This window comes from Erpetoichthys calabaricus, chromosome 4, assembly GCF_900747795.2.
Source record: "Erpetoichthys calabaricus chromosome 4, fErpCal1.3, whole genome shotgun sequence".
In the NCBI taxonomy this organism is placed as follows: Eukaryota; Metazoa; Chordata; class Cladistia; order Polypteriformes; family Polypteridae; genus Erpetoichthys; species Erpetoichthys calabaricus.
The window spans coordinates 58695752-58710278 of NC_041397.2; positions in this window are offsets into that span (position 1 = coordinate 58695752).

The window sequence follows — 14527 nt, forward strand, 5'->3', positions numbered from 1 at the left end:
GCTGAGCTCTCAAAGTAGCAACTTCCTTTTAATATATGACATGCCTTATGGAAACAGTAGAATTTCAGCAGTGACATTAAGTTTATTGGATTAACATAATATATGCAATATGTATCATAACAAAATTATACAGGTGCATAAATTTGGGCACCCCAACAGAGATATTACATCAATATTTAGTTGATCCTCCTTTTGCAAATATAACAGCCTCTAGATGCCTCCTATAGCCTTTGATGAGTGTCTGTATTCTGGATGGAGGTATTTTTGACCATTCTTCCATACAAAATCTCTCCAGTTCAGTTAAATTTGATGGCTGCCGAGTATGGACAGCCTGCTTCAAATCATCCCATAGATTTTCGATGTTATTCAAGTCAGGGGACTGTGACGGCCATTCCAGAACATTGTACTTCTCCTGCTGCATGAATGCCTTTGTAGATTTCGAACTGCGTTTTGGGTCATTGTCTTGTTGGAATATCCAACCCCTGCGTAACTTCAACTTTGTGACTGATGCTTGAACATTATCCTGAAGAATTTGTTGATATTGGGTTGAATTCATCCGACCCTCGACTTTAACAAGGGCCCCAGTCCCTGAACTAGCCACACAGCCCCACAACATGATGGAACCTCCACCAAATTTGACAGTAGGTAGCAGGTGTTTTTCTTGGAATGCAGTGTTCTTCTTCCACCATGCAAAGAACTTTTTGTTATGACCAAATAAGTCAATTTTTGTCTCATCAGTGCAAAGCACTTTGTTCCAAAATGAATCTGGCTTGTCTAAATGAGCATTTGCATACAACAAGCGACTCTGTTTGTGGCATGAGTGCAGAAAGGGCTTCTTTCTCATCACCCTGCCATACAGATATTCTTTGTGCAAATTACGCTGAATTGTAGAACGATGTACAGATGCACCATCTACAGCAAGATGTTCTTGCAGGTCTTTGGAGGTGATCTGTGGGTTGTCTGTAACCATTCCCACAATCCTGCGCATATGCCGCTCCTGTATTTTTCTTGGTCTGCCAGACCTGGGTTTAACAGCAACTGTGCCTGTGGCCTTCCATTTCCTGATTACATTCCTTACAGTTGAAACTAACAGTTTAAAACTCTGAGATAGCTTTTTGTAGCCTTCCCCTAAACCATGATATTTAACAATCTTTGTTTTCAGATCTTTTGAGAGTTGCTTTGAGGATCCCATGCTGTCACTCTTCATAGGAGAGTCAAAGGGAAGCACAACTTGCAGTTGACCACCTTAAATACCTTTTCTCATGATTGGACACACCTGTCTATGAAGTTCAAGGCTTAACGAGCTAATCCAACCAATTTGGAGTTGCAAGTAATCAATATTGAGCAGTTACATGCATTCAAATCAGCAAAATTACAAGGGGACCCAAATTTTTGCACAGCCAGTTTTTCACATTTGATTAATTTCCTACAACTAAATACCGCTTCACTAAAAATCTTTGTTCGGAAAACACCCCAGTACTCAGATGTTCCTAGGAAATGAAAGACATACCACTGTTATCTTTTTTGTTGAAAGTAGAGTAAATTATTATACAGGCTGAGAGGGGTTCCCAACCTTTTTCATATGACTATACCAGCATCCTATTACTTGATTGATTTTCTGGAATGCGAACAGAATGTGAACATTCACCTCTCTTGAATCATTAGCAAACCAGGACCAAATATTATCAGTTAGGTAAGTTAATGTTAATTTTAACCACATTTGCACACATAAAGGAAAACTGTGTTATGGCCCAGCAGAATTTTCATGCCAAAAATACCACTGCATTTACTGCAGCAGAGCACAGAAGTTAGCAGACATTCAGATGGTAAGGATGACCCAAATGGCCTAGCTTTGCAGGTTCTTTTCCTTTTTCTGTCATATGGGGTGTCTTTTTCAGATTCTCATATGACAAAATAGCCTCTCTGTTTTTCCACTGGTCTCTCTTCTTTCTTGACAGTAAGCTTTATCTCTCTAACTGACTACTCTACTCAAAATGACTTCATAAAAGCTTACAGCTTTTTTACAGGGTTTTTTTTACAGGGTTGGTTTGGTCCGTTTATAGGAGATGTATAGGAGATGGACGTCTGAAGCAGAGCTCCGCTAGCAGCGGCTTTATTTTCCCACGTATTTCATATTATTTAGAGGTATCCTGTATTTAACCCGACCAAGGAACTTCCACTACAATATACAAGCATGAGTAACAAGAAGAAAAGTCAGAAAGAACCAGAAAAGAAACTTAAAGCTGCATCGAAGTCCGGACAGACTTCCGGCCTGAGTGCAGGTGTGAGGTATGGCATCACGGAGACTGACCTGGAACAGGCAGAAGAGTGCGCAGAATTCCTGGGGCCCCGCTCCATTGTATCGTCTCCAGTCGAGAGTGAAAATGGGAGCGAAGGCGCAAGTGACACAGGTCGCGAGGGATCGCCGATTACTGAGGATCATTCGAGACTAGAAAGGGCTCTGCAGGACGTGCTCTCATCTACTCATCGCGAGCCTGTAACAGGAGCTGCATTTTCACTTGCGGAGCACGAAAGCAGAAGCGAACTGTCCGAACTGAAAGAGATGATCGCTACACAGATAGCTACACAGATAGCTACACAGAAAGAGATGAACACTACACTGGCCACTGCCATGGTTACGGCCATGAATGAGCTTAAGAAAGATAACACAAATGATCTTAAGAAGGTGGCCACTGAGCTCAAGAAGGATAACAAAGATAAGGAAACGCGTCTATTTGAACGTTTCGACGTGAACTTTAAAGGCATGTTGGAGAAATTAGTGGAACACATTGAAGAAACTAACTCCAAACTGAAAAGGCTTGATGATCATATTAATGACGTTTCAGACCAGCTGGAAGACGTTAAGCAGGGACTCACGGCTCGAGTGGAAACAGCGGAACAAATGGCATCTAACGCCGATGAAAAAGCCACAGCTGCGAACTCGGAATACAAAAAACTTGGAGACAGACTTGCAGCCCTGGAGGATGGGTGCAGAAGAAATAATATAAGAATTGAGGGTATACCTGAGAAACGAGAAAGCTCAAGCCCAGTGAAATTTGCAGTAGAATTACTGTCTAAAATAATTGGAGATGACTTTAAACTCGACAATGAGATAGCCACGGCTTATCGCACAAAGATACCAAGCGCCTTTAAATCTAGGTCTTTTATTGTCCGCTTCGAACGACTAAGATGTAAGCTTGATGTGATGGCACTTCTCAGACACAAGCAAGAGATTATATTCGAAAATAATCTTATTCGTATTTTTCCCGACTTCTCACCATCAACAGCTGCAAAACGCAGATCCTACAACGACATTAAAAGGATGCTACGGGAAGCCGATATCAAATACAGCCTCTTGTATCCTGCCAAACTGAAAGTGGAAGTTCAAGACGGACATTATATTTTCTTCAGCAAAGAAGAAGCTGAAAAAGAATTAAAGAAGCTGTTTCCGACACTTTTTTTGAAAGTTAATTAAAATTAAAGAGCCGTATTCTATCAAGGCACGGGAAAGACCGATGATCTGATCGCTGGATCCATGTTTAAAGAGACTGGTATTATAATTATACATCTCTTATTCTCTTTTTTTAAATTTTTTTTATATCTGGACTTTATATGTTATATGTTTATGTTTTAATCAGAGTTATAGAGCTATAGACGTGAGTGTGAAAATGTGGAAGTGATTAAAGTAGGATTCGTTTTATTTATTTATTTTTTTATTTCTTTTCCTTTTTTTTTTTTTTTTATTTTATTTTATTTTATTTTTTTTTAATTTATTTATTTATTTTTTTTTTTTTTTTTACTATACCTTAAAGTAGACTGTTTAACTTCATACCCTTGGTTTAATGCTTGTTCTACTATTTATACAATTACCATTATACTATTACAGTATGAATTACCAGGTTTATCCTGGACTAGTTTTTAAAATCACTCCCAGGGTTGTTTTTTTTTTTTTTTTTTTTTTTTTTTTTTACCTTAATATCTTAACTTAAAAGCGCTGAAGATTATTTCAAGATTAAATATTGTTAATGAGAACATTTTCGGCAGATAGTATTAAGGATTTAACTGTAAAAGATATCTCTGTTTTAATTCTGTAACGCCGCTGCAGGGTGGGGTTTGTTTTGTTTCGGACGTGCTCTGTCTCTTCGTATGTCAGAGGACTGGAACATCGCGAAGTGGGGTCTAGCCTCATGTGGGGAGGCAAAATGGGGGGGTGGGGGGATAAAGGGGGGAGAGAAGGAGAGCAGGTTATATCTAATCTATTCTTATAATCCTTATAATTATAAATATCAATGCAGCAACAGGCTAACATGCAACAACTCCTGGGGAATCTTGAAACTAAGATTAAAACTGCCATATTACCAATTAAAACTATAAAATGACATTAAAAACTCAGAATCAATGTCTCCATGATGGGACAGTTAACTTTGTGAGCTGGAATGTTAAAGGCCTGAATCACGAATTAAAGAGAAAGAAAGTATGCTCTCACCTAACAGGCTTAAACGCTAAAATAGTATTTTTACAGGAGACCCACTTACTAACCAAGGATCAGTTCAGATTACAAAAAGACTGGACTGGCCAAATGTTCCATTCTAGCTTTATAAAGAAAACTAGAGGGGTGGGAATTCTCATACATAGAACAGTTCCTTTTGTAGCATCAGAGGTAGTGTCGGACCCTGAGGGAGATATGTGATGGTCATGGGCAACTTATATAACAGTAAAATGATTTTGATAAATGTTTATGCACCCAATGTTGATGATAAGGAATTCATGCAAAATCTATTTGCATCCATTCCCAGTGTGAACACTCATAAAATTATAATGGCTGGGGACTTTAATTGTGTTTTAAATCCACTCTTAGATAGGACTCCTGTGACAGGGGGGACGACATCTAATACTGCAAAGATAATTACACAGTTTTTAAAGGATCACAACTTATCAGACCCCTGGAGGTTTCTTAACCCAAACTCAAGAACATATTCGTTCTACTCACCAGTGCATTATAGCTACTCAAGAATTGATTATTTTTTTATAGATAATAATTTCCTGCCTACAATTAAATTATGCAAATATGACACAATTGTTATCTCTGACCATGCCCCTCTAGTCTTGGAGCTAAAATCAATAAGCCCCTCGTACTCACCTCGCAGATGGCGTCTTAACCCTCTTTTATTGGCAGACGAGAACTGCACAGAATTTATATCCAAACAAATCAGCTTCTTCCTAGAGACAAACATGTCTACAGAGGTTTCTGCAGGAACACTCTGGGAAACTCTAAAGGCCTTCCTAAGAGGCCAGATTATTTCATATCTTTCCCATAGAAATAAATTAGAAACCAAGAAAGTGTCAGAGCTAAGAAATGAAATTACTAGAATAGATGAAGAACAAGCCAGGCGTCCAAGTGAAGCTCTTCACAGGAAAAGGCAGGCCTTGCATACAGAACTTAACATCTTAACAACTAAAGAAACTGAACAACTTATTTATAAGTCTAGACAGCATTACTATGAACACGGAGAAAAAGCTAATAAGCTTTTAGCTCAACAAATTCATAAACAAGAAGTTCACAATGCAATACCAGTAATCACCAACAAGAATGGAGAAGAAATCATCGACCATAATAAAATAATGCACACATTTAGAGATTACTATAAGTCTTTATATTCCACTGAGCCCAAAGAAGACAACACGCAATCTAATGCATTTCTGGATAATTCACAAATACCACAAATAGATGCTTTAAGTGCTGAGGAACTAGATAAACCTCTAACGCTAACAGAATTACTAGACGCTATAAAGTCACTACAAAGCGGGAAATCATCAGGCCCTGATGGTTACCCCGTAGAGTTTTATAAGAAATTCTCCACTCAGCTAGCTCCACTCTTATTGGTAACATTTACAGAAGCTAAAGACCACCAAATACTACCTCAAACATTTCGACAAGCATTAATCACCGTCTTTCCTAAACAAAATAAGGACTTGTTACAATGTGCATCATATAGACCAATTTCACTCCTGAATAATGATGTTAAGATACTCTCAAAAATCCTAGCTAGAAGGATGGAGAAAGTGCTGCCCTCGGTAATATCACAAGATCAAACTGGATTTATTAAAGGCCGACATCTATCTTCAAATCTCCGACGCTTGTTTAATGTTATATATTCACCAGCAAAATCAAACACCCCAGAGATATTACTATCATTAGACGCAGAAAAGGCATTTGACATGATCGAATGGAATTACCTTTTCACTGCATTGGAGAAATTTGGGTTTGGCCCGAATATTTGTGCTTGGATTAAACTACTGTATACCAGTCCAGAAGCTTCAGTTTGTATTAATAAAATTTGCTCAGACTACTTTAAACTAGAACGTGGTACCAGACAAGGATGTCCCTTGTCGCCACTGTTGTTTGCAATCGCTATTGAACCACTGGCGGTTCACTGCCGAAATTCTCATCAGATAAAGGGGATTGTCAGAGAAGGACTGGAACAGAAAATTTCTCTATATGCAGATGATATGGTCTTATATATATCGGACCCAGAAAACACTGTCCCTGCTGTTTTAACAGCACTAACAGAATTTCAAAAGATATCTGGTCTTAGAATTAATCTGAATAAAAGTATACTCTTTCCAGTGAACTCACAAGCATATAATATTAAATTAGACACCCTACCTTTTACCATAGCAGATCAGTTTAAATACCTAGGGGTAAATATCACTAGAAAACATAAAGCTCTTTATCAACAAAATTTTGGCGTCTGTATGGAAAAAATTAAGCAAGACTTGCATAGATGGTCAACCCTTCATCTCACTCTAGCCGGAAGAATTAACATTGTTAAGATGAATATCCTTCCTAAACTTCTCTTTTTATTTCAAAACATTTCAATATATATCAATAAATCGTTTTTTAAACAGTTAGATTCAATAATAACCTCATTCATTTGGAACTCAAAACACCCACGTATCCGAAGAGCGACCCTACAAAGACCTCAGGCAGAAGGTGGCATGGCTTTACCTAATTTTCAGTTTTATTACTGGGCAGCAAACATACAAGCCATAAAAACCTGGACACAAATAAATGCACATACACAGGCTTGGTCTGCAATAGAAGTAAAATCCTGTAGTACTTCTTTATATTCCCTGCTTTGCTCTCCAATAAATGAAAGTTATCGCAAATATACTAATAACCCAATTGTGCTTTACTCACTCAGAATATGGAACCAAATTAGGAAGCATTTTAAGATGGAAAATCTTTTATCAGTGGCACCTTTGCAAGGGAACCACCTCTTTCAACCTTCGCAAGTATATCCAGTTTTTAATACCTGGAAAAGTTTTGGGATTAAAATGCTCAGAGATCTTTATATAGACAACATATTTACATCTTTTGAACAATTACGTTCAAAATTTAACCTCCCAGCTACACATTTCTTTTACTATCTTCAAATTAGAAATTTTGTTAAACAGAAATTGCCCGATTTCCCCCACCTTGCACCCTCCACAATGCTGGAAAAAATACTGCTCAATTCCGAGGAAACAAACACTATTTCCGCAATATATAAAATCTTATTAGAGTCCCTACCTTTCAAAGATCCAAGAGGACATTGGGAAGAAGATCTCTTAATCAATATATCAGAAAAGGAGTGGAAGGTAGCAAAGCAGAGAATTCACTCGAGTTCTATATGCGCAAAGCATAGAATTATTCAACTAAAAATTATATATCGAGCTCATCTGTCTCGCTTAAAACTGTCCAAAATGTTTCCAGGCCAGGATCCGACCTGCGAGCGCTGCAACCAAGCTCCTGCCTCACTGGGTCACATGTTCTGGGCCTGCACCAAACTAACATCATTTTGGACAAAGATTTTTAAGTGCCTCTCAGACAGCCTTAGTATCACAATCCCTCCTAACCCACTAACAGCTGTGTTTGGTCTCCTTCCAGATGGACTTGAATTGGAGAAGGACAAACAAACGGTGATTGCATTCACTACACTCTTGGCACGCAGACTTATTTTGTTAAATTGGAAGAATCCTAATTCTCCTCTTATAAGTCAGTGGGAAACTGATGTTTTATATTATTTGAAATTGGAAAAAATCAAATTTTCAGTTAGAGGATCTGTACAAAATTTTTTCAAAACTTGGCAGGATTTAATCAATATTATTTTAGAATAAGAGAATTAACTATTATTGTATTTAACTCCCTTCTCCATCTCTTATTTATATAGATATTTACTTCTCCCCTTCTTTTGTCTAATGTTGCCTTATTAAAAAGCTTAAAGAAATTCTCCTTTAGCTAAGCTCTCCTTCTCAGGGATGGGGTTTGATTTGTTTTCAAATTTGTTGGGTTATAAATGGATCTGTTTGTATGGAATGATTACAATGAAAATTAATAAAATAAAAATATAAAAAAAAAAAAAAAAAAAAAGCTTACAGCTTACCAGACCATTGTGTGGCTATTATATAACTTCTGCTGTTGACCTTTGGTGGCCCTGAGTCCTGTTTTACCCTTAATTTGTCAGATCCCACTGGCAACATCCAGGTTAATGATGCATGTATGTGCTACAGGAGTTTTTGGAAACATGAGCTTATCACTGGGAAACTTTGCATCAACGCTTTTCAAGTGGTACCTTCCAGTGGGACAATTCAGGGATAACTTTTATTACCTTATTCTGCCAAGTTGTGAAGTTACCCTGACCCATTACTTTCGTCCATTGCACAAAAAAGTCTGGGTTACACCAGAATTGAGAATTTGCCATCAAACTGTATTTAGGGGGTTGAAATAGCAGGTGACACATTAACTAAGAAATAATATTGTTATTTATAATCAACTCCTAGCCAAGTTAGCACCTTGTTTCTGCTCCTCTTCTTAGACGCTATACTGCCTTTTCTGAAAAAGTGCAAGAAAAAAGAAACAATATAATTAAAGGAGAAGACTGGTATTTTTCAAGTTGATGCCATTCCTTCACAATCATGGTACTACTGTATATATTATTGTGCTACTTGAAACTGTGTTCTAAAGTGAAGCATTTTTTGTAAATTTAAAAAATTCCCTGTTCTGTACTTGCAGTTTACAATGAGGTATATCGGTCCATAGTCATGGCCGGATTAAGGTGGGTGCTATTGATGCTGCAGCATTAGGCCCATTCCTGAAATAGGCCCAGATGAAAACAGACGAGAATTTTCCGGAAGCTGAACAGTTTTCCTTTGCTATATTAACCTCAAAATAATTCTTAGAATGAAATTTGGAGTCCAACTTTCAGACACCTAGACACAGCGTTACTTACTATACAGTTACTATTGTTCTTTGTGCTGTGACATAACTATAACGTTGTTGTGTTTATTGTTAACCGAAGATTTCAAGTTAATGCTATCAATTTTACGTTAAACAGTTTACTTAGTAATTTAGCTGCGTTTTTTGCAATATCTTGGGGATTCTTGCCACTTTATTATTGTTCAGTAAGTGCCACGTAGTAAATTTTTCGCCTTGAAAGTTATTTGTACAGTAAAAATCGATGGCTATTTAAATGGTTATCTGTAAAGGTAAAACTAAAAGCCGGTCCGCGGGCCTGGCATGGATGTTTACAATTTTTAAAATCCTTGACAGGATTCTGGTCTATTATAAAATTTAAATCGTGGACAAATTTTTACCCTCAAGAGCCTGAACTGAGTCACTTTGACCCAATGTCTCTGCAAATTCATTTTTTCTTACTCTGTTTCGTAAGAGAATTGCGACATTTTCTGTATTTCATTGTTAGGTTTTCTGCATTATGTACACTTTTCAGACAATTGCTATTGAATGTTGATGTTACATAGTTTGATGTTAATCTCGAGTTGTTACGATACTACGTCGTTATTATTATTCATGTTCAATAAAGACTGGCTGGTTGCGTCGCAAGCAATTAAGGCTCCTTGGTCGGTCTGAGTGTGCATGTACGGTGAGTGTCGAATGCACATGCACCAATGGCGAGAAAAAATAGGCCTTTTTTGCGCTTCAGCATCAGGCCCAATTTCGTCTTAATCCGGCCCTGTCCATAGTTAATAGAAAAGACCTTAAAACGTACTAAGTATGTCCATTTTCCAAGCCAAAAATGTTATTGAGTATTGATCCAGGTCTTACAATTGCACACCTATTGCAAAACTGTGTATCCATGTTGTTTTAATAAGGAAAAAAAGCAAAATGACAGCCTGAAGATTAAAAAAAAAAAATCTGAAGATTCCGCCATTTTAAAAGGAGACCAGCTATGTACTTTACTACCATGTTTGTCTGACTCTACAGCAGTGCAGCACGTTTCAGGGTCAGCGGTGAGTGGATTTACCTTGGAAAGTCATCACAGTGCACCGTTATTTATATTGAATGTTGATGACCAGGTGTGAATTGTTGTGTTAGTTTTGTGACAGCTAGACAATAATACCTGAAAAAAGTCACATCATCGCTTACATTCTTTCACTATAAGGAAACATTTTTTCTTTTCTTGGCAAAGAAACTGTGTGCTGCTGCTGGATTATTAAAACACGCATGTACTTCAGTGAGAGAGAATTTTGAGCAGGCATGTAGCCTGAGCCTGAAGTGTGGCATTTCTCTGTTTAAGTAGGAGAGTACCTGCTGTGAACAGGGCAGTCTTAACAGCATCATAGGCCCCCGAGCAAAGTAGTGCGCTGGATCCCCTGTTTTGACAGCGAAACCAAAACATACATAGACAGCAGGAACATCGTGGAGCCCTGTGCTCCTGGGGCCTTCGGCCAGTGCCCGTTGTGCCCATACATTAAGACAGACCTGGGCCTGTAAATGGCTGCAGCACCAGGTGCTCTGATAGCAAATGCACAGTACAACAAACTTTTTTGTGCTCTTTTCACTACGCTGCCACTTAGCATGCATCTTGCTCCATGGGTCATGTAAAATAACAACACAAAATGTAATGTAGGGGATATTCAGCATTGGGTTGTCATAACTCCATCCATAATGGCTGCTGCAAACAAACAAATGAGCAAGAAACATACAATTACCTTGACAAACTATTACTAAGAATTTTTGAAAAAAATAGTTATTTCTAGTTTCATTATGTTATCACAAGAATGCTTCATAAATATGGAAGATTTTTTTTATTATTAAATTGAAATCTTTGCTGCTTCAAAGCAGACATATTTGGTCATTTTTAAGGCTTTTTCTGTCTTCTACAGACCGTTGTACACTAAAGCCCCACTGTAAACTGCAAGGACAAGGCATTTTTTTAAATTTACAAAAAATGCTTCACTTTATAATATAGTTTCAAGTGTCAAATTAATATATACCATGATAGTGAAGAAAACGCTTTGACTTGAAAAATGCCTAGCTTATTAATTAAAACTAATAATTATCAAACAAACGCCACCCCATTTTGATCATAAATGCCCTCAGTTCTAAACCCATATGATAAATATGCATTTGGTTGCGATTGTGAATGGACAAATTTGTAAGGAGCTCAGAATTACCTCACATATACAAAGAGACACCTCATTGTCCAGCTTGTCCCCAGTTTCCTCTTCTGACTATAGTACATACTTAAAAGTACGCAGGATTTCTTCTGGTGACTGCAGTTTGAGCTTGGTTCAACAGAATGTGTGCAAATGTCAGCTTAGACAAAACCAGATTTCTCCAAGTTTACTATGTCAAGCACACACACACATCTTCAGGGCTCAAATAAGACAACGATACCACTCAAGCAAAGAAGGGGCACAGATGTGTGAGCAAATTTCCACTTCAGCCCTGAAGCCCCGCCCTTCTGGGTTGGCGGTATAAAAATGCAGAAGCCATTGGAAGTTAAAGTTCATTTGGGGGATGTCACTTGAAGAAGGTGGAACATTATCCTTTGATTTGTCCTATATTGAATTATTCCAGTTTTGCACCCATGTGTGTTCTTTAATTTTTAATCATTTTTTTTTTACCATTGTTAAACACGGTTAATGGCTGGTATCCTAATTCTTTGTTGACTAATTTCTGATTCTTGAATCCTTTACAACTAATAAGATGTCTACTTTGTCTCCCCTTTTTTTCTGTGTTCTCTAGGTTAAACTAAAACTTTTTTTGCAGTTGAATTTTTAGTTTTTCAAAGTATTTACAAATAAAAAACAGGGTCTTATTGTAATGCATATCTATGACCCAACTACAAAACATTTGGCTTTGTTGATAATCTTAAATGTATAAGCCAGAATACACAGATAAGAATCTACAGCAGATTGAAGATGAGAGAAAAAAGAAAGAAAATGAACTTGAGAGACGACAGACAAATATACAACCTGTAGTTATGGCAGGGCTCTGAGTAACTGATGATTGTACTGTATGAGTACTTGGAAATTGTAAAATAGTGTGTGTTGAGAATGAATATTCCAGAATGTTGAGAATGTTCTCTTTGTTCCAGAGTGGGACTCCTACATTATTTTTTTTTTTTGCCAAAAGTTCAATGTGTCTCACAAGGCCACCATTTGTGTTACTGATGGGTACGATATTCCAGCTATCGACAGTAATGGTTTTTCTATTTTCTGAAATTAAATGCAGAAAAAAAAGCCAGAAAGACTAATGGACAGCCTTCATTATAGTAAGCTTGTTTATAGATCTTGTGATCTGCGGCGGCACATTGCTGAATACTAAATTCTCACAGCTTCTGCCTAAGTGCTGTAAGGCATAACTTTAAAATATCAGGATTACAGAAAGAAGGCCAATGAAAACTGTACAGTCTATTGTTTAATTTTATTTTCTTATATTAAAAATACATTCGCACCCTGTGTTGGCTGGGATTGGCTCCAGCAGACCCCCGTGACCCTGTAGTTAGGATATAGCGGGTTGGATAATGGATGGATGAATGTTTCCAAACTGTTTAAGGTGAAAGTCAAAAAGCAGTTCGGAACCTGTCTATCTTCTGGATTATTCGTCATATTCTATCTAAGGATTCCTACAATTGGCTCCATAGTATTCTTTATACAAACTGTGTAGGAAAAGACCACTCTAGTCAGTCATAGTGAAAGGAAAGCATGTATCCTTTACTCAGAAAAGAATGTCAGGTATCAGAAAGCTGTGATTTGTGTTGCTGTTGGTGTAACGAAAGCATCTCCAAAATGCAGAAGAAAGGCTTTTTTAATCTAGAAACTTTATAGCTTCTAAGTGGGAATTGAGCCCTTAGTTGCTTCTTATACTTGTAAGTAGCTGAATTTGCTATTTTATTTACTTCATTTAATTAACTAGCCTTTAGTTAACAGTGAGATGTCAATGACAAAGGAACAAGCAGGCCTAATTTACATCTACAGTATGTATCATTTTAATGAAAGTTTAAAAAAGGACTAAAAAATGAAGAGAAGTGAAATAATGTTCTGATCAGGCAGAACGTGAACACTAACAAGCTGAAGAATTATATAACGTTACACTAATAGCAAAGGAGGACTGTCTTTCTCTCCATAGCAGTGGCTTAATTTTGAATGAACATGTGATATTAACATAGCCAGGTGTACACATGATTCGGTTACATGTCCATTATTCTCATGACCAAACAGTAGGGAGACATTTTTTAGATGTGCAAAAGCAATAGCATTTGGAAAATAGTGATTGTAGAATGTTTGTACTGACACTCTATTGCACTAGTGGTGTTTTAATGAAGTTACCTTCCTTGTCTTTGAGATTTGGGTGGAAAAATATGTGTATTCAGGTGATAGAGGCATGGAGACACTCTGAAAACTCCAAAGAGGTAGTAACCAGGACAGGATTCAGATCTAGGACCCTTTTTTATGTCTGTGGCCGCAGAGTGTACCACTGAACCAGTGTGTGTGTGTGTGTGTGTGAGTGTGTGTGTATATAAAGCGCATGCATACACACCATATACAAAAGCATACTAGATATTTGGAACAGCTATTCCAATTTTCAGAACTGCCTCCCAGGACCGTTGAGAAATTGTGCACTGCTGCACACATCAGTTTGAAGACTGCACACAGTGAATGAAGGCTTGGCCTGGAACCCACTTGGCAAGAGCTGCCGTCTCTTAAGAATCACAGGCAGACCAAATGGCAGCTGCAGCAACAGCAGGTTGTAAATAATACTTGGAGGGACAGAGGAAGGGAATTGGTTTTATTTATTCTGTTCTGGCTAATTAGGTAAATACGAGAGGAGGCCGATTCCCTTTTCCCAGTAAACACAGTGCTCTTCAGACACAGTTGGGGGAGCTCAGCTGAAATATGCAAGCTATAAACAGGATATGTGTGGAAAATTGAGCTGCCAAATTTTTTACCTTATAGGAAAACAAAGCCCACTGTATCCTTAAACTGCATTTGTTTTCTTTACCTTAGGTGTTAAATAAAATCTGTAAAATGTCAGTGCTACCTGTAAGAGAAGCTACTTGACACACACAAGCACAATAGTAGCTCTAATAGATTTTATCTTTTTTTTTTTATTTTGAAGTCTAGACAAAAAAAACGGATAACGGAGCCTTAGATTTGACCTTTAACCCCATCGCTTCCAAAAAGACAGTTGTGATGAATTGCAGGCATTAATTTTTAACTGTTTACTTACACTTGCTTA